The sequence below is a fragment of the Bufo bufo genome, chromosome 5 (genome assembly GCF_905171765.1).
Source record: "Bufo bufo chromosome 5, aBufBuf1.1, whole genome shotgun sequence".
In the NCBI taxonomy this organism is placed as follows: Eukaryota; Metazoa; Chordata; class Amphibia; order Anura; family Bufonidae; genus Bufo; species Bufo bufo.
In genome coordinates this window covers 460,619,811-460,646,843 of record NC_053393.1, presented here as the reverse complement: position 1 = coordinate 460,646,843, position 27,033 = coordinate 460,619,811, and the positions used below count along the sequence as shown (strand labels likewise).

The 27,033-nt window shown below is 43.3% G+C and overlaps 1 protein-coding gene across 1 annotated transcript in view; it reads right to left on the bottom strand.

Moving 5' to 3' along the window:
• Positions 1–13,614, bottom strand: part of LOC121002306 (ATP-dependent translocase ABCB1-like) — a 106,707-nt gene extending 93,093 nt beyond the window's left edge. The window contains exons 1-2 of the mRNA XM_040433707.1: positions 13,518–13,614; positions 889–1,029 (exon numbers count right to left, since the gene is read on the bottom strand). The gene's annotated coding sequence lies outside the window, so the exon portion shown is untranslated. The remainder of the gene's footprint in view (positions 1–888; positions 1,030–13,517) is intronic.
• Between the last annotated feature and the right edge of the window lie 13,419 nt (positions 13,615–27,033).

The following is a 27,033-nucleotide window of genomic DNA, read 5'->3' as shown; positions in this document are numbered from 1 at the left end:
CACATGCTGCTCTGGCCAATCACAGCCATGCCATTAGTAGGCATGGCTGTGATGGCCTCTTGGGGCAAGTAGTATGACGCTTGTCGATTGGCTGCTGTGCAGCCTTTCAAAAAGCGCCAAGAAAGCGCCGAGCACCAAACCCGAACTTTTACGGAAATGTTCGGGTTCGGGGTCCAAAAATCCTAAAGTTCGGTACGAACCCGAACTTTACAGTTCGGGTTCGCTTAACCCTACAGACAAGCGCAGCCGCCTATCCACAGCCAGGCATGGATCCCACAGGACTTGTCCGTACCTTGGGAAGAATTGACATGTATACCGGCCTTAAGCAGCCATTGTTATACTACAGCGCAATTGTACATTCTAGTATTTTGGATAATTCACACTCTTTTGGAGTGTACCCTAATTAAAAAAAATTAAAAATAAAAATTAGAACCAAAAAGGCTATCTCCTCCTTCTCCACCGCTGCTTCCACCTACACCGCCACGTCCACCGCCTCCTCAACCTCCTATTCCATATGGACCTCGTCCTCCTTGATCAAGACTATTATTTTTTATTTTTACGTATTTTATGTTATTTAAAGTAATTTCCCTATCCACATTTGTTTGCAGAGCACTTACCATGCTCTTAACCACATTTTGCTGGCATTTTCCGCCCTCTAGCCCTTTCCATGACATTTTTACAGCCATTTTAGTGCTCAATAGTTCGGGTCCCCATTGACTTCAATGGGGTTCTGGGTCAAGTTCGGCTCCCGAACTCGAACTTCTTTTTGAAGTTCGGCCGAACCCGTCGAACCCGAACATCTAGGTGTCCGCTCAACTCTAGTCATAAATATTATTAAAACATATTTGTTTAATAAGTGACATCCAAAAAAGTAATTCAAATACTTACAGGAAAACATTTTCAATATATATATAGCAGTGTGCAACAAGCCATCCTCCGAGGCTAAACACCGGTGCACATATAATGAATAGCAAACATTCTGCTAGAGCGCATGCCAATCCATAAATAGGTGCGCTCTTTAATGTATTCCTGAAAAAAAACACAAATATGTTAGAAAATCTATTTTATGACAAGCAACTACATAAAAGCAGCATTTGAACTGTTCATTGGTGAGTGCCAGAGATGCGACTAAAGCATTTGCCTTTTAATAAATTAGGTACATCTTAGGTACATCTTATTCTAGTGCAAGGGTGTCAAGACTGGCTGTATGTGAACCCCAGTCTTAATAAATGTATGCCAATGTTATTTTTTAATCCTTGAGCACATATACCATTCATAAATTTAAGTCTATGTGATCGGACTTCCACAGATGCTGTGCTACCTCGATGAGGACAAAGTAACAGGCCATTACTGACATACAAAACACTTTAGTAGATTCCCTTTCTACATGACAAAATGAAATAAAATAATAAATACACTCTTTCAAGATTTTATAGCTTTCTATCATGCATGGAAAACCTATGACACAAAATGAAAAACAAAAAAGGTAATATTCTACTGAAAGTGAGACATGCAAGCCAATTATCTATCCAAAAGCAAAGGAGAACTAGAATCTCATACCCTGGATTACACTTTGCTCAACAAGACATGCAAGCTAGCTTTCTTCCAGAAGGCTTATATTCTTCCTAGAAAGCGAGAGCAGTGTTGCCTGACATATAATACTCATCATGACTATTTTTCCATCTCTTTAATGATAAAGAGATATTCTGTTTATCTTGTTCTTTTGGAAAGTAAGCTGGCTTACATGTCTCAATGAGAGAAGTCCAATTAATTATTCCAAGCAGACGTACTTGCTTCAACCTTTTATTTTTCTTCCAGAAAAAATGGCCATCAACAGGACATACTGTACCGTTGAGAAAGGCTACATGAGCTGAAACATGTCCTGTTGATGGACATTTTTTCTGGAATAAAAATACAATGTTAAAGCAAGTACGTCTGCTGGGAATAATTAATCGGATTTTGCTGTGGGGATTGCCCCTTTCCTGTGCAGCGACAAGGGGATCGTGAGCTTTTGAATTTGGTTCCTCAATGAGAGAAGTCATCCTGGAAGGAATATTCTTATTCTCCTGTCCTGCGTGACCTCAAGACAGCACATGATCTATGCTGTGGTGGTCGGATGTATGATACCTTGGAGAGAGTTCAGAGAAGAGCTACTAAACTAGTACATGGATTGCAGGATAAAACTTACCAGGAAAGATTAAAGGACCTTAACATGTATAGCTTGGAAGAAAGATGAGACAGAGGGGATAAGATAGAAACTTTTAAATACATAAAGGGAGTCAACAAGGTAAAAGAGGAGAGAATATTTAAAAGAAGAAAAACTGCTACAAGAGGACACAGTTTTAAATTAGAGGAGCAAAGGTTTAAAAGTAATATCAGGAAGTATTACTTTACTGAGAGAGTAGCGGATGCATGGAATAGCCTTCCTGCAGAAGTGGTAGCTGCAAATACAGTGAAGGAGTTTAAGCCTGCATGGGATAGGCATAAGGCCATCCTTCATATAAGATAGGGCCAGGGGCTTTTCATAGTATTCAGTATATTGGGCAGACTAGATGGGCCAAATGGTTCTCATCTGCTGACACATTCTATGTTTTTTTTAAATCATTAACCACTTTATGCTGCTCGTACAGATGCTCCAGCATACAGTATGCAAGATGGAATTCCAGTGAGTTAGAACAAGCAGTGCAAAGGCAGACAGTACTGTCACTGCAAGTCCACAGGGACCTTCGTAGCCACATAAAAATGGCTGAAATGTGCAGACACTCTTCTGGACATGGGATCACCTTCTGCAAGCCACAATCCTTTTTAAAAAATTGTTGCACCACTAAATTTATCATGTGTTTCATGCATGGAAAATGTGTTATTTCACGCAAATGCAGCACAGCCACAATTCTTCTGCCATTGTCACTGACCACGCTGCACAGTTATGGTTGGCGAAGAAATTTGCCGCGTGATGAAGATTAGCAACAGAACTGCTGTTTGGCTTCTCTAATCAGGGCTAAAAAAACAGCATGGCAGCACTGTAGAGAGATGGAGTTGAAGAAATGCTCTGTCATGTTTGTGTTGGGGACAGGAAGATGTCATTGAGTAGGGAGTGGAGGAGGCGGATAAGCTCCTGATATAGGAACTGGACCGACACAAAAGTAGAGGTATCAACAAGAACCTGGCCTCATTGCTGCCTTGCAAAACATTGACCCAGGGGGGCGTGAAAGAGATGAACTTTCCCTGTCCTTAACAGCTGCTCTATGAGTCAGTGGTGGCATTTTGTGGTAGCGTGGCAGTTCCAAGGAGTGACCCACATTTCCTGCCATGCTAAAGTACAAGATTTTTTTTTTGTATAAATAATGAAAGGCAAGAACATTTTTAACAATTTTGAAGAAGACAAGGTGTAACTTAAGGACAAGATATTTAAAAAAAAACTTTTTTAGTAAAAAAAAAAATCACAGTTGGACGGAATCCAATACAATAACAGCGAGCACTGTGGACAAAAATTATCACATAGGAGATACTGTACCCATAAAAAGCCCCACACCAGCATAACTTTAATCACCACCCCTCCCATCACTTACACTTGCCCAAGGTCTGATACAGCTTTTGGACATGCATGAATAGTCAATACCCCAACTAGTAAGGAGGTTGTTCGAAAACCAGTTTGATCAGGTTGTTTGCTCTCTGTTTTTACCATATTTGTGTTTTCATTTATTGTGCACTCTTCTAGGTAAAACATATGAGGAGCATGGATGTTTTTAACTATAGAGATACCAAAATAAGACATTATAATTCAAAAAAGGTTGAAATATGTTGTAGGTGATATATTCCTATACAGATATATGTAGCCCCTCTATTTTTATTCCTCCTGTAAGGGGGCTACCATAGAGGTTTTCAGAAATGTCATCATTAACAAATGACTAATGAGGAAACACAATCTTAGTATCAAAGAGAAAAATGCACTAAAACAATTTGTGAAAGATAACAGTGTAGTTGTGAAGCCAGGAAAGAGGGAGGGGTTGTTATCATGAAGCCAGAACAATATACAGTAAAGATGAATCAGATGTTAGAAGAAGAAAACACGTATAAAAAAATAAAAACTTTGATTAGACCCCACACAAAAATATCTAAAAGAGTTAATCGATAATTATGGATGATGGCAAAAAGTTGGGGATATTAACCTCTTAAGGACACAGGGCGTACAGGTAACGGCAGGCGGTGATCGGAACAAGGTGCCTGCTCAAATCATTGAGCAGGCACCCTGGGACAATGCGCGGGGGGGTTCACCCCCCCCCCCCCTCCCCGTGTCAGCGATCGCAGCAAACCGCAGTTCAATTCAGACCTGCGGTTTGCTGCGTTTTTCCGGGGTCTCTGGGGACCCGATAACCCGGAACAGGATGGTGATCGGTGGTGGGATAATACACCACCAATCACCATCCTGCGATCCTGAGAGGTGATGGTGACATCACCTCTCAGGATCGCTTCTGATTGGCTGCAGGGGCGGGCGGTTTAAATTATTTTAGCACTCCTCCTTTCTGTGTCCGGGAGCGAGGAGAGAGGAGCCTGCATCGATTCCCAGAGCAAGCACCCCCATATCTGCCCAACACCCCCCTTCTGACTCTCCACAGTGCCATCTGGCACTAAAAGGTATTTAGGGAAAAGTTAGGGACAGGTTAGGTTAGGCAGGGATATTCAGGGAAAGTTACCTTAGACCCCCCAGGGTGCTGCAGCTTGCCCCCCTGCCCCCCAATTTTTTTGGGGTGCAAGCAGTTATTTATTTATTTTTTCTGCGTACGCTGACTGTAGCTTAGCGTCCGGCCACTGTTAGCTCATCGCACACCCCACCGCCGATCAGCTTCGGACGGCTGATCAGTGAGTTTGAATTTTTCACCCGTGCCCCCACACACACGCACATTAAATAATGATTCACGCACGCATGCACACACTCACACAAACACTCCCCTATGGCCCGCTGGATGTTCTTGGCTGAGGAGGCATACATCCAGCTTGCCTCAGACTCCGAGAGTCCCAGTGAGGATGACCCCACTTTCCTTTTGTCATCCGCGTCCTCCTCATCATCTAGCGATGACGATGAGCCCCCAAGGGAGCGGAGAAGCCGCCAGGCGGAGCAAGAGGACCGCCATGCCAGGGACCCTGTGGCCCACACTAGTAAGAGCAGCTCTAGGGCTCGTACTAGTTTTCAGGCCCACCAAATAAGTCCACCGGAGCCCCCTACCGGTGAACTTGAATGTTGTACCCCAGAGCATTTTGAGCCTGCGATTCCTGATTTTGTTGGCCAAGCAGGAATCCAGATTCCCACAGTGGGCTTCACTGAATATGACTATTTTAGTAAATTTTTTGAGGCCTATGTACCTGGAAGGGAGGTTGCGGTTGATGAGTCTCTCATTGCTTTCAAGAGGAGACTCATTTTCCGCCAGTATGTTCCCTCTAAGCAGGCGAGGTATGGCATGAATCTGTACAAACTTTGTGAGAGTACCTCAGGGTACATTTACAAGTTTCGTGTGTGTACGAGGGGCGAGATTCCAGTATTGAACACCCAGAATGTCCCCCCACTCTGGGTGTTAGCGGGAAACTTGTGTGGGACCTTATGCACCCACTGCTAGATAAAGGTTACCACCTGTTCGTGGATAACTTTTATAGTAGTATCCCCTTGTTCCAGTCCCTCGCCCCCAAATCCATGTCCGCTTGTGGGACTGTGCGGAAAAATCAACGCGGCCTCCCTACCCACCCCCTCCAGGTACCTATCCCCAGGGGTGAGACCCGTGCCCTTACCAGTGGAAACCTGTTGCTGGTCAGAAATAAGGACAAGGGGGATGTCCTTGTACTGTCCACAATTCACGGTAACGGCATTACCCCTGTCCCTGTGCGAGGTACCGCAGCAACAGTCCTCAAGCCTGATTATCTCGTCGACTACAATCGGTATATGGGTATCACGGTCGGCGTGGCTATCACATACGTGACACAGAGGGAGGGAACGAGGAAGGCCCTGCCCAAGTGAGAGGGAAGGTGGTGACCCCTGACTCACCTGGCGGCTGGCACCTGGCTGCCCTGACGTCCCTAGACGGGTTCCTCACCCGTACGCCGATCACGTGCCTAAAGCCCTGGCTTTCCCTGAGCTGAGCCCTAGATAGTGAACAGGGCGATGGGAACACTAGTCCACACCACTAGCTCTAAGGGAAAACACCAAGGGGAGGACAGACAACACAGACTCAACATATAATCCCAGGTGGGCGACAACAGGAGACAACAATAAGCCCAACAGGGATCCGGAGGGTAGCACTCTGGAACGACAACCAGGATTCACAACTCCAGTGGGTCAGTATAGATGTCCAGGCAGGAAGCTCTATAACTGGCAACTAGAGAAGTGTGAGGGGAGAATATAAGGAGGTTGGGAGTGGCAGACAAGAAACAGCTGAGGAGGAGAAGCTACGGATCCCTGAGTGAGACAAAAAGGATAGCAAGGCAAACACAGAAAACAATCACTAAGAAACAACGTGATCTTTAGATATAGAGCGCGCAGCCACCCGCTGCGACTTCCTGACCCCGGGTATAACGTAGTCAGACGTGGCTCTTGATACCCTCGTGACAATGGGAGGAGTTGATCTCTCTGATCAATCCTCAAGCCATATAATGCCATGCGCAAAACCCGGGCATGGTACAAAAAAGTTGCGGTCTACTTGGTACAGGTTGCCTTGTACAACTCTTTTGTGCTGTCCCAGAGCGCTGGCAACACAGGGAAATTCCTTCAGTTCTATGAGGCAGTCCTCAAGTCCCTGATCTTTTCTGACCAGGAAAGAGCAGGCCGGAGTACCTCTGGAACTGGAGTGTGGTCCCCCAAACTGGAAAGAAGGGATGGCCCCAAAAAAAGTGCAGAGTGTGTCACAGGAGGGGGATACGGAAGGACACCACCACTCAGTGTGACACGTGCCCCGATCATCCGGGCCTCTGCATTGATGGTTGCTTCAGGGAGTACAACACCTCCATGGAGTACTACATTTATAATCCCCTTTCCCAATTTTAATTCCATTTAGCCACTGACAATTGGAAAAAAACTATGGTTCCCAGACTTGAGACACTAAAACAATTTTTTTTTTTTCAAATATTATTTTGTAAAACTAAAATAAATAAAAAAAAAGTAGAAATATTAGGTATCGCCACGTCCGTAAGAATCTGCTTTATAAAAATACCCCATGACCTAACCCCTCAGATGAACACGGTCAAAAAAAGAAAAAAAAAAAACGGAGCAAAAAAAAGTTGTTTTTTTTTTACCTTACATCACAAAAATTGTAATAGCAAGCGATCAAAAAGTCATATGCCCCCAAAATAGTTCCAATAAAACCGTCCTCTCATCCCGCAAAAAATGAGCCCCTACCTAAGATAATCGGCTAAAAACTAAAAAAACTGACTCAGACTATAGAGATACTAAAATGTTTTTTTGTTTATAAAAGGATAATATAGTGTAACAAATAAATAAATTTAAAAATAAGTAGCCATATTAGGTATCGCTGCGTCTGTAAGAATTTGTTCTATAAAAATACCCCATGACCTAACCCCTCAGATGAACATGGTCAAATTTTCCATTTTAATCCTTTTTCCAGTAACAAAGCAAGGGTTAACAGCCAAACAAAACTTTATATTTATTACCCTGATTCTGCAGTTTACAGAAAAACCCCATATGTGGTCGTAAACTGCTGTATGACCAAACGGGAGGCCGCAGAAGGAAAGGAACGCCGTATGGTTTCTGGAAGGCAGATTTTGATGGCCTTTTTTTTTTTGGCACCATGTCCCATTTGAAGACCCCCTGATGCACCCCTAGAGTAGAAAATCCATAAAAGTGACCCCATCTAAGAAACTACTCCCCTCAAGGTATTCAAAACTGATTTTACAAACTTTATTAACCCTTTAGGTGTTCAACAGTTTATGGCAAATGGAGATGAAATTTCAGAATTTCTATTTTTGGTATCCTTGCCTCATAAAAATGTAATATAGAGCAACCAAAAATCATATGTACCCTATAAAAGTACCAACAAAACTGCCACCTTATCTCGTAGTTTCTTAGATTGGGTCACTTTTATGGAGTTTCTATTCTAGGGGTGCATCAGGGGGGGCTTCAAATGGGACATGGTGTAAATAAACCAGTCCAGCAAAATCTGCCTTCCAAAAACCACACAGCGCATCTTTCCCTCTACACCCTACGGTGTGCCCGTACAGTAGTTTACAGCCACATATGGGGTGTTTCTGCAAACTACAGAATCAGGGCAATAAATATAGCGTTTTGTTGGCTGTTAACCCTTGCTTTGTTACTGGAAAAAATTTATTCAAATGCAAAATTTGACCAAAAATTGAATTTCTCAAATTTCATCTCCATTTGCCAATAACTCTTGTGGAACACCTAAAGGGTTAACAAAGTTTGTAAAATCAGTTTTGAATACCTTGAGGGGTGAAGTTTCTTAGATGGGGTCACTTTTATGGAGTTTCTTCTCTAAGGGTGATAGATTCTGAAATTTTATCTCCATTTTCCATTAACTCTTGTGGAACACCTAAAGGGTTAACAAAGTTTGTAAAATCAGTTTTGAATACCTTGAGGGGTGAAGTTTCTTAGATGGGGTCACTTTTATGGAGTTTCTACTCTAAGGCCCCTTTCACACGGGCGAGTATTCCGCGCGGATGCGATGCATTAGGTGAACGCATTGCACCCGCACTGAATACCGACCCATTTATTTCTATGGTGCTGTTCACATGAGCGGTGATTTTCACGCATCACTTGTGCGTTGCGTGAAAATCGCAGCATGCTCTATATTCAGCGTTTTTCACGCAACACAGGCCCCATAGAAGTGAATGGGGTTGCGTGAAAATCACAAGCATCTGCAAGCAAGTGCGGATGCGGTGCGATTTTCACGCATGGTTGCTAGATGACAGTCTATTCACTGTATTATTTTCCCTTATAACATGGTTATAAGGGAAAATAATAGCATTCTGAATACAGAATGCTTAGTAGGTGATCAATTGAGGGTTAAAAAAAAATAAAAACATTAACTCACCTTCTCCTCTTGTTCGCGTAGTTCCCGGTCTCTTCTTTACTTCTCAAAAGATGAACTATCGGCTAGGACCTGTGGTGACGTCAGATCACATGCTCCAATCACATGGTCCATCACCACGGTGATGTACCATGTGATTGGAGCATGTGAACTGACGTCATCAAAGGTCCTTTAGCCCACAGCTCATCATTAAAGAAGTAAAGAAGAGACCGGGACCTACGCGAACAAGAGGAGAAGGTGAGTTAATGTTTTTATTTTTTTTAACCCCTCCAGCGCTGTTTTACTATGTATTCTGTATTCAGAATGCTATTATTTTCCCTTATAACCATGTTATAAGGGAAAATAATAAAATCTACAGAACACCTAACCCAAGCCCGAACTTCTGTGAAGAAGTTCGGGTTTGGGTACCAAACATGCGTGATTTTTCTCACGCGAGTGCAAAAGCATTACAATGTTTTGCACTCGCGCGGAAAAATCGCAGGTGTTCCCGCAACGCACCCGCACATTTTCCCGCAACGCCCGTGTGAAAGGGGCCTAAGGGTGATAAATTCTGAAATTTTATCTCCATTTTCCATTAACTTTTGTGGAACACCTAAAGGGTTAATGACATTTGTAAAATCAGTTTTGAATACCTTGAGGGGTGTAGTTTTTAGAATGGGGTCATTTTTGGGTGGTTTCTATTATGTAAGCCTCACAAAGTGACTTCAGACCTGAACTGGTCCTTAAAAAGTTGGTTTTTGAAAATTTCTGAAAAATTTCAAGATTTGCTTCTAAACTTCTATGCCTTGTAAGGTCCCCCAAAAAATAAAATGTAATTCCCAAAATGATACTAACATGAAGAAGACATATGGGGAATGTAAAGTAATAACTATTTTTGGAGGTATTACTATGTATTATAGAAGTAGAGAAATTGAAACTTGGAAATTTGCAAATTTCTCAAAATTTTGGGTTTATTATTATTAATTTTTTTTATAAATAAAAATTATTTTTTTTACTCCATTCTTCCAGTGTCATGAAGTACAATATGTGATGAAAAAACAATCTCAGAATGGCCTGGATAAGTAAAAGCGTTTTAAAGTTATTCACACATAAAGTGACACTGGTCAGATTTGCAAATAATGGCCTGCTCCTTAAGGTGAAATATGGCCGTGTCCTTAAGGGGTTAAATCAGACGGAATACAAACATATCTATAAAACATTCTCCAAGATACCAGTTATATACTGCAAAAGTGCACAAAAACCAGCAGCATTCACTTCCCAGACCTATAGTCTCTGGCATCTAGGCAACTATGTGTATTTTTTTTCTCCAAAAAGTATGTTGTCTATGCCTTCCTCATTGCGCAATTCCACTGATGTCATTCCACAGCTTAAATAAATACAGCTGATATGACATCATTGTATACTGTGATTCCACGTGATCAAGGGGTTAAGGCGATACAGACAATTCTACATAGAAATTAAAACATGGAACTAGAACAAAGAATTTTTTTTGGTAAATGCTATCAACTTTTTATTATATCACAACCATTTTTGGTGGAGAGTGATTTTTATTTTCAACAGGTGGGTGTGACTATGGGGTCAAAATTTGCGTACAGCTGTGCAAACCTTTATATGTCGCTGTGGGAGGAGTCACTTGTCTATGGGACACCACCAGCTGACTTGTTACTTTGGTGTCGTTACATAGAAAACGGTTTCATCCTATGGAGGGGTAGAATTAAAGATTTAGAAGGCTTGCAGGTTATTGGTATTTGTCAGGTAGACTCGCATTGGAGAGGGGGTGAAATCATTAAAACTTTGAGACAAAAAGAGACAGAATATATTTTTCTGATGAACACCATTTGGATTGAATATGGAAATTGACATTAATTGCTTTACTTGAGTCTTTGGACTATGTTCACGCAGTGTCGTTTTGAAGCCTCTATTTTTCTATGTCTTTGGCTGGGATCCTCTGGATAAGTAGTTCACTTGATGCCCCCTGTGGGCTGCTATTTTATTGAGGGTCAGGTTAGAGCCATGCAGGGTGAATATGCCAGTATGATTGATTTAATATATTAGATATATAAATAGAGGCTTGATTACTTTTAATCTATCCCTGTATTTAAACCAAGTGAATAACCTTTGCCCAAGTAGGTGAAATAATGAAGTTGCATTGATAGTTGGATCTCACAATTTTAGGTTGTGTTCACTGCAGTTTCAACACAGTTTTTTCCCTTTTTAACGTTGAGATTGGGATTTCATTTCATGGGTTTGCTGGGTGCTTATAACATACTGCTGTGTTGCTACTGCATTTGGAGCTGTTTGTAAGTGAAGTGACTTTTTACAGAGGAATTTTGGCACGTTTGTAGTTAAAAATGTGGCCTGGAGCTCAGAATAGGAACCCCTGAAGAAGTCTTGGGAGGCAAAACAAGTTGGGCACTTGTGAGCTTCATCCTGAGAGGATTCCTACTATTTTACTACATGTTTTATACAAGATGTTCATCTTGTCAGTATTCTGAATAAGCACAGCAGGCTGTTTTATTTTTATGATCCTGCACAAGCCTATGTCTTTTTGTGCCTCCATATCCCTTTGTCTGTTGCAGGATCATGATCCAAGATACGCAGCTCCAGACGGTAAACAGTGAAAGTATTAGGGTTTGCAGTGTACCCATCTACAGCTACTTGTGGTAATCCATACATCGATGTCGTGATCCATATAAGTCTACAGGAGAGACCATTGATGAGGACGCTACAAGGAGACCATTAAGGGAACCGTGCCTGCATTGTTGGTGAGAAGATTGTTCCTTTGGAGTAAAATAGGTGCATTGACATTGGGCACTGCTGACCATTACTACCAATGTACAGACCTTTTTTAACTTATGCTAACGGTGGTGTGCTGGGATTTGTAGGTTCACCTGTTGTGCTCTGAGTCTTTATTTGGCTTATGGTTATTAATTTATATTTGCAGAGAGGAACAAGACCCATTTGAGCAGGTTGTTCGTGCTCAGTTACTATCATATCTGTCTCTCTGGACCGGAATGATTTCATATTCTGCACTTAGGTAAACAAGAGTCCACAATAAAATCAATAAGTCAATGATAACTTCTGTCAGGTAGCTTTTAGCATTGTTTTAGAAAATACAAAAGAAATGATTTGTCACCTCAACAATAGTTGCAACAGATTTCAAGGCAAGGAGAGACAAGCAGCATGACACTCAAGGTTCCACTTAGAAATGTCATCCAAGTGCCAATCAGTTTAGAGAATTACAGTAACCAAAGCACTCAAGACATCAAGTCTCAGACAATTATTCCAGAGCAAAGAAAGACAAGGACTCAAAATGTAAATAACCCAGCAAATTAGAAATTTCTGGGGCAACAAAATGAACCACATCCTGAGGAAGAAGGGTACTGTCCACTGTAGTGACATTGATAGCCTTAGACAGTCTAAGCAAAGGTATCTTCATCAATTATACAATTTTAGGCTTAGATGAAATTAGCTGTTCTTTGCAGTCAATAAATGCCTTAGCCCACAAAGAATGTTCTCTTTAAAACAGTTGTACAGGTAGCAGTATGTTATCAGAATGAAAAGGAAATACCTAATCGTTTGTGTTTTCCTGTAGCTGGACTGGTGCTTAGACAGGCCGCCATGGTCACCACCCATCTTGAAAAGTTTCCCCCCTCACATATACTAATGTGCCACAAACAGGAAGTTAATATCACCAACCATTCCCATTTTATTAAGGTGTATCCATATAAATGGCCCACCCTGTACTTTTACAATTAGGAGCGGTGCAAATCAGCATAGGTTTATTAGGAGGTAGGCTATTAACATGACCAGCCCCATATGATGTTGTCCAGTTCCAGATGAACACAGCAGTAATTTAAAGTACAATTTATAGCTTTCATGAAGCATTACAGATTCCCTACAATTCCCCAAAATATGGTCTAGCAAGATGAGCTGAGACTGTGGTGGCCTCCTTGGAAATGCAAGTTTTTGGTTCAAGATCTTGCATTTGATCATCTCCTTTCTGATCTGTAGTAGTACTTCTGTTGTGTTACTATACAAAATAACCTGCTTAACAACTGCACTTCCAAAGTCAGGTTTTATGGTGACAATTCTGGTTAACAGAGTGCAAGAGACCTCATGAATTCATCCTTTCCCCCCACAAGGAGGATATGATTTAGCTCCTGAAAATTCCCAGGTTCATGCAAATAGGTATAAGAAGAACCAGACAAGCAAGGGGTTGTTAATGAGAGATAAATCTCAGAGCTTGAAGCAAATCCAAACATAGTCAGGGTCAGAGCTGATTCTAATAACCAAGAAGGATGACAAGTGTCAAAATGATAGGCAATGAATCCAGTGTAGTAGTCGTGTCAGATAATCAGAAGTCAAACCAACAAACAAGTACATCAGAAAGGATTTTGTATGACTATGCTACATAATGATAGTATTCAATGGCAGCACAGTAACGTCAACACACATTGTATGACTTACCTGTATGATCCTGTTAAGATAGCATTATATTTTTCATAAAAAACATCTTCTTTGGTCAATGACACTACTGTCCTGATATTTTCAACAACTTCTGTTGATATCTAAAGATTAGTGAGAAAAGTGTTTATAGAAAAAAATATTAATTGCAATTCATTTCATAACAAGTAGTGATGAGCTGCATAGGCAATATTCAAATTTGTGATATTTTGTGAACATTTGGCCTAATATTCACCATAATTTTGCAAATTCGTGATCTCCAGTCATTATGTTCTTGATTGTCAAAATCGGCAATGTAATATGCGCATATTGCGCGCGCAATATAGGCGTGGCTCACTTTTGCTCAATTTTTCAAGCTGCTAGAAGTTTCCTGAGACTGGAGAAAATGGTCGGCTGCAACTTTCATGACTCCTGATCACTATAAGTAATTTTACATTCCAGCACTCTGCTCCAATATATTTGCGATTACAAAAATCAGCACTAATGATGCGCATAGTTTTGGCGCAATACGTGCAACTTCACATTCTATCAGGTCTGAGTAGATATTACTGATTGGTGCACAAGTATTGTTGTGACATCACAGCACTATGTCTGTAGCATGCATGTATGGACAGCAGAGAAACAGTAATTCCTATCACACTACCTAACACCCTGCACTGGAACCTGTCAGCTACAATATATCACGATCTAACCTACACTGTCTATCTCACACTAACTATCTGTATTATATATATAAGATAACTAACTATCTAATGTAATTGACTCAGCAATGTAAATGACTCAGCAAAGCACAGAGCTCAGTAATGACACTTCTCTCTCTCTCTCGCACAACTGCAAAAAACTGCAGAAAATGGCTGCAGGGGAGGTTCTTATATAGTAAGGGATAGGCAACTTTCTTATTAGTTGATAGGGATGTTACTAAGCTCTGACAAAGATATTGCAGCCTTCTCATTGGCCCACAAGCAAGAACTGAGGTTACTATGAAAAAAAAATCTATAATATTTGTGACTACGAATATATAGCACTATATTCTACATCTTCGCAAATTCTTGAAGTGCCGATATTCGTCATAAAAGTTTGCGATTTGAATATTTGAAATCAACACTGTTAATAAACAGACATTTAAAGCAAATACACTGAAATGCACAAAAAAACTAGCTGGTGGTCATTTACTGTGACAACATTACCACTTATGTCTCCTTTTATTACATTCAATTACTATTAACAAATTAGATTAAAGGTTTGCTATAGGGCCCAGCCTTTTCTAGTTACAACTCTGCTCCTGATCTAGTGATTCTTACAGCACAGTGCTCCTGTTACCAATAAAAGAGAGTGTATGGATCACTTATGCATTCAAAAGAAGACTGTGGGTGTTCAGTAAAATGACACCATTCGGAGTATACTCTGGGTTGGTAGAAGTGTTGGCAGTCACAGCCTCCCCCTGTTCTCTACTATTGTGGATTACATTCCTTAGGACCTTCAGCCACAGGACCTGGACTAATGTTATAACTGTTTATGTTTTTTGCAGTTACATCTTTGCATATTTTCGTCTTTTTCATCTACAGTATCAATGTCACGGCTGAGGATGGGGAAAACCCTCAGCCGTGCGATGACGGAAGATGTTGGTCGCTGCTTGACCAGGATGACAGAATTAGGGAGCAGGTCACCTCCTAATCACATCCCTACCTCTGACCCTGTCTCCTAGCCGTATGAGCCGACCCTGATGGTGGGAGGGCTCATACACTGGAACCTGTAATTCCTACTAGCCCTCAGGGTGGCCCTGGACTAGGAGCAGGGTAAAACGACCTGTTCCTCCTGGATACGGAGGAACCGGAGTCTCACTGGCCAAGCTATAAAGAAAGGGGAACAGAAACAGACATTTGGCAATGGCAGGTAAGTGCAACTAGTACCACACCTACCTGCCACAGACACAGAGCCTGGAACCCAAGTATAAGTGCTGCTGTCCACAACAACACAAGAGACAGAGCACACACCACACAGGAACCCAGGAAACCATACGCTGCAATAAATAAGCATAACCCAAACACATCTTCATAACATCGTGTATCACATTTTCATAACATCAAACAAGATTTATGACCACAAGGGTGGCCATCACTGGCAGATGGTATAAGGGACCAGGTGGGTGCCTCCAGCTTACAAACAAGGCTGGAGTACCCCTCAGCTTCAGGTCTCCACTGAGGCTTTATAGCCCAAGTAGCCACACCCACACAGACACACCCAGTGTTCACACAAAGAAGGGAGTTAACCCTTCTCACACCAGGGAAGGAAAGACAGCCACTTAAAGGAGAAAGTGCACACATACAAAAACCTCGTGCACAACAAACAAACACAAGGCACACCTAAAAGACAGGTTGCCAGGTGCAACCGCATGCAATGACAGCGAGCAGCCTAGCAACCAGCTCCAGCTGCTCGACTGCCACATACCTAATGTTGCCAGCGGCAACCACAGGTGAGGCAACATACTTCAGCCCTCACCTGTGATTGACAACAACCCCAGACCACAGGCAACTGCATGCGGTTCAGGAGTCACGGCCATACCATGGTTGTGACAATCAAGTCTCAAAATCTACTACCGAGACTTCACGCAGGAACATTATTGTTAATGTTTCTTATTATAAAATATAAACATTTCAGATGGGGAATATCAAGTTCCATATTTCATGGTTGTATGTAATTTAAAGGGCTTGTCTCATCTCACCGTTACTAAGGTGACATGAGACACAGTCCTGACAACCTCCTGGCTAGAACTATGCTGTTTCAGTAGCTCTTATGGTTATGCGTGGGAGGTGGTCAGGAATGTGTCTCATATCGCCTTAGTAATGGTGAGATGAGACAACCCCTTTAAGTTATTATGTCTTATAGCTGTTATTTCAGTTTGTTTGCTGTTGATATGATTTCCACCTTTCTACCTGTGCCTGGCTGCCATTTTTTATATATATTTTGTACTGTCAATATGTCTGGTTGAGCCGGGCAAAAAAAATAAAATCTTTTCACCTACTGTTTGTGCATAATTACAACGATTCAACCTGGAAATAAACCCTATCTGGATTCTTCATACATGTCTTGCAGTGGAATTGAACGGTATCTGATAGGTATTAGATGAAGTTATTAATAAAGACAACCATAGCCATATTGTCTCATAAGCCTCACATTTCAGCCTAGGTATTGAGTCAGAACAAAACCCAGTCTGTTACTCACTGGTTCCTTGTAGATAAGGAAGCAGAGAATGTTATTATGATTTATCTGAAAGCACCATTAAGTCCATGGCTCTGTACATCTAAAAAGGGTCACACAACATAATATAAAAACACAAATACAATCCGCATAGAAGTATTAACAGACTTGCACAGAGGGAGAGAGGACCCTGCCACGAGAAATTGCAATCTACAAGGGAAAGGGTAAAGACACAGGAGAGGGTAAACGTTGCTCATTGGGCTGTGTGATGTGAGCATCATGGGAGGACTGACCATTCGGACACTCTGGCATGGAACAAGGGGGCCCTGTCAGGCCCACTGGTCGCCGCCTCCACTCCGTCGGCTCCGTTTTTTTTTCCGATCCTATCCTTCACTATGCAAGCGGCATGGCTGGCATAGTGATAGACTCACCGTGAATACGGTGCATAATGGGGGCTGAGAGGTGCATAATGGGGGCTGAGAGGCATAATAGGGGGCCTCAGAGGCATAATGGGGGCTGAGAGGTGCATAATGGGGGCTGAGAGGCATAATAGGGGGCCTCAGAGGCATAATGGGGGCTGAGAGGCGCATAATGGCTGATAATGGGGGCTGATGAGAGGCATAAGGGCTGATAATGGGGCTGAGAGGCATAAGGGCTGATATGGGGGTGATGAGAGGCATGGGGCTCTCATCTGAGGGCTGATTTGGGATCATTTTCATTGGGGTCTTAGCTGAGGTCTGATTGGGGGTCTAATTTGAGGTCTTATTGGGGTCTTATTAACATTGGGGGTCTGATTGGGGCTGTCAGCTGAGGTCTGATTAACATTGGGGATCTGATTGGTGGTCTGACCTGAGGTGTAATGAAAAATATATTTTTTCTTATTGTCCCCCTCTAAAACCTAGGTGCATCTTATAGGTCTCCTTCCTGAACTGCAGAGCGGTGCCCACTTCCAGCCCTGAGCCCAGCTGCCCACTGCACTGATCCTGAGCCTGCTGGAGTCTTCAGAACTGTAAGTATTTACAGTAATTCTCTGTAAGCTATATTATGTATATTACTTGTTTTATGTGAGTAAGGCCTCATGAACACGACCGTTGTTGTGTTCCTGTTCCGCAAAATGGGGTTCCGTTGTTCCGTGATCCGTTTCCGTGTGCCTTCCTTTATTTTTGGAGGATCACCAGACATAAAGGAAAGTTAAAAAAAATCGAAGACAGGTTTGCCATGCAAATGATAGAAAAAAAACGGACGCGGATGACAATCTTGTGTGCCTCCGTGTTTTTTAGCGGTCCCATTGACTTGAATAGGTCCGCGAACCGTTTTCCGTGAAAATAATAGGACAGGTTATATTTTTTTGACGGACTGGAACCACGGATCACGGACGCAGATGACAAACGGTGCATTAGCCGAGTTTTCAACGGACCCATTGAAAGTCAATGGGTCCGCAGAAAATCACGAAAAACGGCACAACGGACACGGAATAAAACAACGGTCGTGAGGCCTAAGGGTGCTGGGTGGTTGGAGAAGGGGGTGGGGGGATGGAGAAGGGGGAGGGAAGGGTGGATGTAGGGATACAGTACTATCTGCACATTGTAAAAAAAAAAAGTAATCTGCAAAATAATATATATTTGTGTCAGAAGTTGTGCTTTTTTAACTTTTAGACTAATGATACAGGCATTTTATTTGATACTTTTGTGATGATTCTTTTTTCCCTCTATATTAAGGGACACTATAGTCACCAGAACCACAACAGCTAAACGTAGTAGTTCTGGTGTCTATAGCATGTCTCTGCCAGCTTTTAAATGTAAACATTCCCTTTTCAGAAAAAAAGGCAGTATTTAAATTACTGCCAAGGAACACCTCTAGTGGCCACTCTTCAGATGGCCACTAGATGTGCTTCCTAGTCCAATGTTGCACAACATGCAACACTACTGTCATTCACGCTAAACACTTCTCATAGAAATGCATTGATTCAAAGCATCTCTATGAAGCCACGCATGCGCAATAGCCTCCCAATACTTCCCTATGGGAAATCAGTGGGTTGGCTATGATATACTCACACACTGCACATTCCTGTACATTGTATTACTGAGGTAAAGATTTATTTTGAACATAGTGAAGAGAAATTCTGTACCAAGTATAGGTGATGTTGGTGGGGCTGTGTGTGTGTGTGTGTGGCTTGAGGGTTGGCGGGACACAGGGGCCCCATAATCTCCTATTGCCTGGGGGCCCCATGAGTTGTCAGACCACCCCTGGGCAGCATGCCTATTGAAGGTGGTAGGATTTCCTGAAGAGTTGCTTTTGAAGGTTTGGGTGTTGGGTGTTGGGTTAGAGTCTGATGTGGTGGGGTAGTGAGTGGCAGAGTACAGTATGCAAATGCAGGATGCACATGAGAGATCTTGTAGATGATTCTAGGATCAACAGAAGAGAGGAGAACAAAGAAGTGGGTCATGTGAGGATCAAAGATTACATGTGGGAATGTATCTGGAAAGCAGGTCACAGATGTAAAGTTGGGCAGATTGTGGACAGACAAACCCCACCGACAAACCTCTTTTAACCCCTTAAGGACATAGGGCGTACAGTTACGCCCTTGTGCCCTGGTACTTAAGGACACAGGGCGTACATGTACGCCCTCTGTATTTTCAATCACTGCCGTGCGGCTGGCGGTGATCGGGACCCGGTGCCTGCTCAAATCATTGAGCAAGCACCTAGGCTAAATGCGCGGGGGGGTCCCGTGACCCCCCCATGTCGGCGATCGCGGCAAACCGCAGGTCAATTCAGACCTGCGGTTTGCTGCGATTTCTGCAGTTTCTGATCCCCGCGGTCCCTGACCGCGGGGATCAGAAACTTTAGTATTCCTAAAATATATCTGTATCCCCCCCCCTGCACCCCTGAGTGATTTTAGCCCGGTGGGAGGTGCAGGGGGAGGGTTGCGGGCGGTGCGGGAGGCGAGCGGTGCGGCAGGCGGGATCGCGATCCCCCTCCCGCCTCCCCTTGAATAATCGTTGGCGTCTAGTGGGTATACCAGGGTGCCAGCACATTGCTGGCACCCTGGTATAAACGGCTGACATCTGTGCTGCGATGTCAGCCATTTAACCCTTTCCATACCGCGGTCCGTACGGACTGCTGTATGGAAAAGGTTAACAGCTCAGGGAGCTCCCTCCCTCTCCCATCGGGGGGCTGCTGTGCCTTTGCAGCCCCCCGATGGGAGAGGGAGAGAGCCCCCAGACAGCCCCCCGACAGCCCCACCGACAGCCCCGTCCTTACCCTTCCCCGTCTGTGAAGTTCTGACCAGTACTGAGCAGACGGGAAGGTTCCCATGGCAACAGGATGCCTTCTCAGGCGTCCTGCTGTCCATGGTGCTGAACAGATCTGTGCTAAAAGGCATAGATCTGTTCAGACAAAGTGTAAAATACAGTACAGTACAATATATATTGTACTGTAGTGTATTATACAGACATCAGACCCACTGGATCTTCAAGAACCAAGTGGGTCTGGGTCAAAAAGAAAATAAAGTAAAAATCAAAAAACAAATTTATCACTGATTAAAAATGAAAAAAATAAAATTCCCTACACATGTTTGGTATCGCCACGTCCGTAACGACCTGATCTATAAAACGGTCATGTTACTTTACCCGAACGGTGAACGCCATAAAAATAAAAAAATAAAAACTATGATGAAATTGAAATTTTGCCCACCTTACTTCCCAAAAAAGGTAATAAAAGTGATCAAAAAAGTCGTATGTACGCCAAAATTGTAACAATCAAACCATCATCTCATCCCGCAAAAATCATACCCTACCCAAGATAATCGCCCCAAAACTGAAAAAACTATGGCTCTTAGACTATGGAAACACTGAAACATGATTTTTTTGGTTTCAAAAATGAAATCATTGTGTAAAACTTACATAAATAAAAAAAAAGTATACATATTAGGTATCGCCGCGTCCGTATCGACCGGCTCTATAAAATTATCACATGACCTAACCCCTCAGGTGACCACCGTAAAAAAAAAAAAAAAAAAAAAAAAAAATTTAAAAAAGCAATTTTTTGTCATCTTACGTCACAAAAAGTGTAATAGCAAGCGATCAAAAAGTCATATGCACCCCAAAATAGTGCCAATAAAACCGTAATCTCATCCTGCAAAAAATGAGACTCTACTTAAGATAATCGCCCAAAAACTGAAAAAACTATGGCTCTTAGACTATGGAGACACTAAAACTTTTTTTTGTTTTAAAAATTAATTCATTGTGTAAAACTTACATAAATAAAAAAAATTGTATACATATTAGGTATCGCCGCGTCCGTGACAACCTGCTCTATAAAATTACCACATGATCTAACCTGTCAGATGAATGTTGTAAATAACAAAAAAAAAAAACGGTGACAAAAAAGCTATTTATTGTTACCTTGCCGCACAAAAAGTGTAATATAGAGCAACCAAAAATCATATGTACCCTAAACTAGTACCAACAAAACTGCCACCCTATCCCGTAGTTTCTAAAATGGGGTCACTTTTTTGGAGTTTCTACTCTAGGGGTGCATCAGGGGGGCTTCAAATGGGACATGGTGTCAAAAAGACCAGTCCAGCTAAATCTGCCTTCCAAAAACCGTATGGCATTCCTTTCCTTCTGCGCCCTGCCGTGTGCCCGTACAGCAGTTTACGACCACATATTGGGTGTTTCTGTAAACTACAGAATCAGGGCCATAAATAATGAGTTTTGTTTGGCTGTTAACCCTTGCTTTATAACTGGAAAAAAAATATTAAAATGGAAAATCTGCCAAAAAAGTGAAATTTTGAAATTGGATCTTTATTTTCATTTAAATCTTGTGCAACACCTAAAGGGTTAACAAAGTTTCTAAAATCAGTTTTGAATACCTTGAGGGGTGTAGTTTCTTAGATGGGGTCACTTTTATGGAGTTTCTACTCTAGGGTGCATCAGGGGGGCTTCAAATGGGACATGGTGTAAAAAAAAACAGTCCAGCAAAATCTGCCTTCCAAAAACCGTATGGCATTCCTTTCCTTCTGTGCCCTGCCGTGTGCCCGTACAGCAGTTTACGACCACATATGGGGTGTTTCTGTAAACTACAGAATCAGGGCCATAAATAATGAGTTTTGTTTGGCTGTTAACCCTTGCTTTGTAACCGGAAAAAAAATATTAAAATTGAAAATCTGCCAAAAAAGTGAAATTTTGAAATTGTATCTTTTTTTTCCATAAAATATTGTGCAACACCTAAAGGGTTAACAAATTTTGTAAAATCAGTTTTAAATACCTTGAGGGGTGTAATTTCTTAGATGGGGTCACTTTTATGGAGTTTCTACTCTAGGGGTGCATCAGGGGGGCTTCAAATGGGACATGGTATCAAAAAAACAGTCCAGCAAAACCTGCCTTCCAAAAACGATATGGCGCACCTTTCACTCTACGCCCCGCTGTGTGGCCGTACAGTAGTTTACGGCCACATATGGGGTGTTTCTGTAAACGGCAGAGTCAGGGCAATAAAGATACAGTCTTGTTTGACTGTTAACCCTTGCTTTGTTAGTGGAAAAAATGGGTTAAAATGGAAAATTTGGCAAAAAAATGAAATTCTCTAATTTCATCCCCATTTGCCAATAACTCTTGTGCAACACCTAAAGGGTTTTTGAAGTTTGTAAAATCAGTTTTGAATACCTTGAGGGGTGTAGTTTCTTAGATGGGGTCACTTTTATGGAGTTTCTACTCTAGGGTTGCATCAGGGGGGCTTCAAATGGGACATGGTGTCAAAAAACCAGTCCAGCAAAACCTGCCTTCCAAAAACCATATGGCGCACCTTTCACTCTACGCCCCGCTGTGTGGCCGTACAGTAGTTTACGGCCACATATGGGGTGTTTCTGTAAACGGCAGAGTCAGGGCAATAAAGATACAGTCTTGTTTGGCTGTTAACCCTTGCTTTGTTAGTGGAAAAAATGGGTTAAAATGGAAAATTAGGCAAAAAAATGAAATTCTCAAATTTCATCCCCATTTGCCAATAACTCTTGTGCAACACCTAAAGGGTTAACGAAGTTTGTAAAATCAATTTTTGGGGGTATTACTATGTATTACAGAAGTAGAGAAACTGAAACTTTGAAATTTGCAAATTTTTCCAAATTTTTGTTAAATTAGGTATTTTTTGGTGCAAAAAAAATAATTTTTTTGACTTCATTTTACCAGTGACATGAAGTACAATATGTGACGAAAAAACAATCGCAGAACGAATGTGGAGGATTGAGTCAGCACAACCTGTATGTAGGTGCACATCACTATGGCATACAGCATTCTGCCCTGCCTCCATGCTGGATGAGGCATTGGTGTACATTTTGGCCAAAGCGTAATAAGCCACTCACAACGTCAAGGTCGCCTCTATTGAGTGGTCCCTAACACTAGTTCCTACCTGTTTATAGGCCATAACAGCCACACAAAGACCAGGGAATGCAGATCAGCGTGCACGCCAAGCACACTCTGCTTTTAACCCCGTCCGGTGCCATTACAGCTTTCATCGGATCCAGGGATGCAAGTACCAACATTCACGCTGAGGCCACCATATACTTCTCTTGAAGAACGACCTGGATAAGTCAAAGCGTTTTAAAGTTATCAGCCCTTAAAGTGACACTGGTCAGATTTGCAAAAAATGGCCTGGTCCTAAGGTGTAATAAGGCTGTGTCCTTCAGGGGTTAAAACATGCTGTGGCCTGTAAGGGCGTCATTCCTTACAACTAGGGATGAGCGAACCCGAACTGTATAGTTCGGGTTCGTACCGAATTTTGGGGTGTCCGTGACACGGACCCGAACATTTTAGTAAAAGTCTGGGTTCGGGTTCGGTGTTCGGCGCTTTCTTGGCGCTTTTTGAAAGGCTGCAAAGCAGCAATCAACAAGCGTCATACTACTTGCCCCAAGAGGCCATCACAGCCTTGCCTACTATTGGCATGGCTGTGATTGGCCAGTGCAGCATGTGACCCAGCCTCTATATAAGCTTGGGTCACGTAGCGCTGCACGTCACACTGCTGATGCAAGCATAGGGAGAGGTTGCTGCTGCGACGTTAGGGCGAGATTAGGCAGATTAACTCCTCCAAAAGACTTAATTCAGTGATCGATCTCCAGCTGTGGATCATTGAAGTGCTGATATTGAATTGCTCACTTTTTTTAGTCTGCCCAGAGCGTTTTTATATCAATTTTTTTCTGGGGTGATCGGCGGCCATTTTGTGGCTTGTGGTGCGCCAGCACAAGCTACCACCAAGTGCATTTAACCATCAATAGTGTGGTTATTTTTTGCTATATCCTACATCAGGTGCAGGCTGAGCCTGTGTCACCAAAGTGCATTTAACCATCAATAGTGTGGTTATTTTTTGTCCATATACTACATCAGGTGCAGGCTGAGCCTGTGTCACCCAAGTGCATTTAACCATCAATAGTGTGGTTATTTTTTGCTATATCCTACATCAGGGTCAAGCTTTTATCAAGTGCATTTAACTATCAATAGTGTGGTTATTTTTTGGCCATATACTACATCAGGTGCAGGCTGAGCCTGTGTCACCCAAGTGCATTTAACCATCAATAGTGTGGTTATTTTTTGGCCATATACTACATCAGGGGCAAGTTGAGCCTGTCACCCAGTGCCTAAAAAATAGGCCTGACATTTATATTCCTCCAAATCAGTACTGTTTTAGCTGGTCAAATTATTTGTAGTGACCGTAAAAAGAACAGTTTTTGTTCTGGGTTGAAAAACTATTCCCAAATTTGCCATTCTCAAAATTAGTAGTTTCTGCTATATCAGGCCTACTTTAAATCTATCCCAAAAAGGGTATATTAGATTCAAGGTGCTGATAGTGTCATTCTGAAAAACTTAACACACACGCTACAGTGCAGATACAAGTCTAATTCTGTGATTAAAGGTATACCTGTCACAAAGCGCCTAAAAAATAGGCCTGACATTTATATTCCTCCAAATCAGTACTGTTTTAGCTGGTCAAATTATTTGTAGTGACCGTAAAAGCACAGTTTTTGTTCTGGGTTGAAAAACTATTATCAAATTTGCCATTTTCAAAATTGTGGTGAACGGGAACAATGAGGAAAACATCTAGTAAGGGACGCGGACGTGGACATGGCCGTGGTGGTGTTAGTGGACCCTCTGGTGCTGGGAGAGGACGTGGCCGTTCTGCCACAGCCACACGTCCTTGTGTACCAACTACCTCAGGTCCCAGTAGCCGCCAGAATTTACAGGGATATTTGGTGGGGCCCAATGCTGTTCTAAGGATGGTAAGACCTGATCAGGTACAGGCATTAGTCAATTGGGTGGCCGACAGTGCATCCAGCACGTTCACATTATCTCCCACCCAGTCTTCTGCAGAAAGCGCACAGATGGCGCATGAAAACCAAGCCCATCAGTCTGTCACATCACCCCCATGCATATCAGGGAAACTGTCTGAGCCTCAAGTTATGCAGCAGTCTCTTATGCTGTTTGAAGACTCTGCTGCCAGGGTTTCCCAAGGGCATCCACCTAGCCCTTCCCCAGGGGTAGAAGAGATAGAATGCACTAACGCACAACCACTTATGTTTCCTGATGATGAGGACATGGGAATACCACCTCAGCACGTCTCTGATGATGACGAAACACAGGTGCCAACTGCTGCGTCTTTCTGCAGTGTGCAGACTGAACAGGAGGTCAGGGATCAAGACTGGGTGGAAGACGATGCAGGGGACGATGAGGTCCTAGACCCCACATGGAATGAAGGTCATGCCACTGACTTTCACAGTTCGGAGGAAGAGGCAGTGGTGAGACCGAGCCAACAGCGTAGCAAAAGACAAAGAGGGAGCAGAGGGCAAAATCAGAACACCCGTCGCCAAGAGACTCCACCTACTACTGACCGCCACCATCTGGGACCGAGCACCCCAAAGGCAGCTTCAAGGAGTTCTCTGGCATGGCACTTCTTCAAACAATGTACTGACGACAAGACCCGAGTGGTTTGCACGCTGTGCCATCAGAGCCTTAAGCGAGGCATTAACGTTCTGAACCTTAGCACAACCTGCATGACCAGGCACCTGCATGCAAAGCATTAACTGCAGTGGAGTAAACACCTTAAAAACAAGGAAGTCACTCAGGCTCCCCCTGCTACCTCTTCTGCTGCTGCCGCCTCGGCCTCTTCTGCTGCTGCCGCCTCGGTCTCTTCCTCCGCCTCTGGAGGAACGTTGGCACCTGCCGCCCAGCAAACATGGGATGTACCACCAACACCAGCACCTGCGTCACCAAGCATCTCAACCATGTCACACGGCAGCATTCAGCTCTCCATCTCACAAACATTTGAGAGAAAGCGTAAATTCCCACCTAGCCACCCTCGATCCCTGGCCTTAAATGCCAGCATTTCTAAACTACTGGCCTATGAAATGCTGTCATTTAGGCTGGTGGACACAGACAGCTTCAAACAGCTCATGTCGCTTGCTGTCCCACAGTATGTTGTTCCCAGCCGCCACTACTTCTCCAAGAGAGCCGTGCCTTCCCTGCACAACCAAGTGTCCGATAAAATCAAGTGTGCACTGCGGAACGCCATCTGTGGCAAGGTCCACCTAACCACAGATACGTGGACCAGTAAGCACGGCCAGGGACGCTATATCTCCCTAACTGCACACTGGGTAAATGTAGTGGCGGCTGGGCCCCAGGCGGAGAGCTGTTTGGCGCACGTCCTTCCGCCGCCAAGGATCGCAGGGCAACATTCTTTGCCTCCTGTCTCCTCCTCCTCCTACTCAGCTTCCTCCTCCTCTTCTTCCACCTGCTCATCCAGTCAGCCACACACCTTCACCACCAACTTCAGCACAGCCCGGGGTAAACGTCAGCAGGCCATTCTGAAACTCATATTTTTGGCGGACAGGCCCCACACCGCACAGTAGTTGTGGCGGGGTATAGAACAACAGACCGACGAGTGGTTGCTGCCGGTGAGCCTCAAGCCCGGCCTGGTGGTGTGCGATAATGGGCGAAATCTCGTTGCAGCTCTGGGACTAGCCGGTTTGATGCACATCCCTTGCCTGGCGCATGTGCTGAATTTGGTGGTGCAGAAGTTCATTCGCAACTACCCCGACATGTCAGAGCTGCTGCATAAAGTGTGGGCCGTCTGTTCGCGCTTCCGGCGTTCACACCCTGCCGCTGCTCGCCTGTCTGCGCTACAGCGTAACTTCGGCCTTCCCGCTCATCGCCTCATATGCGACGTGCCCACCAGGTGGAACTCCACCTTGCACATGCTGGACAGACTGTGCGAGCAGCAGCAGGCCATAGTGGAGTTTCAGCTGCAGCACGCACGGGTCAGTCGCACTGCGGAACAGCAC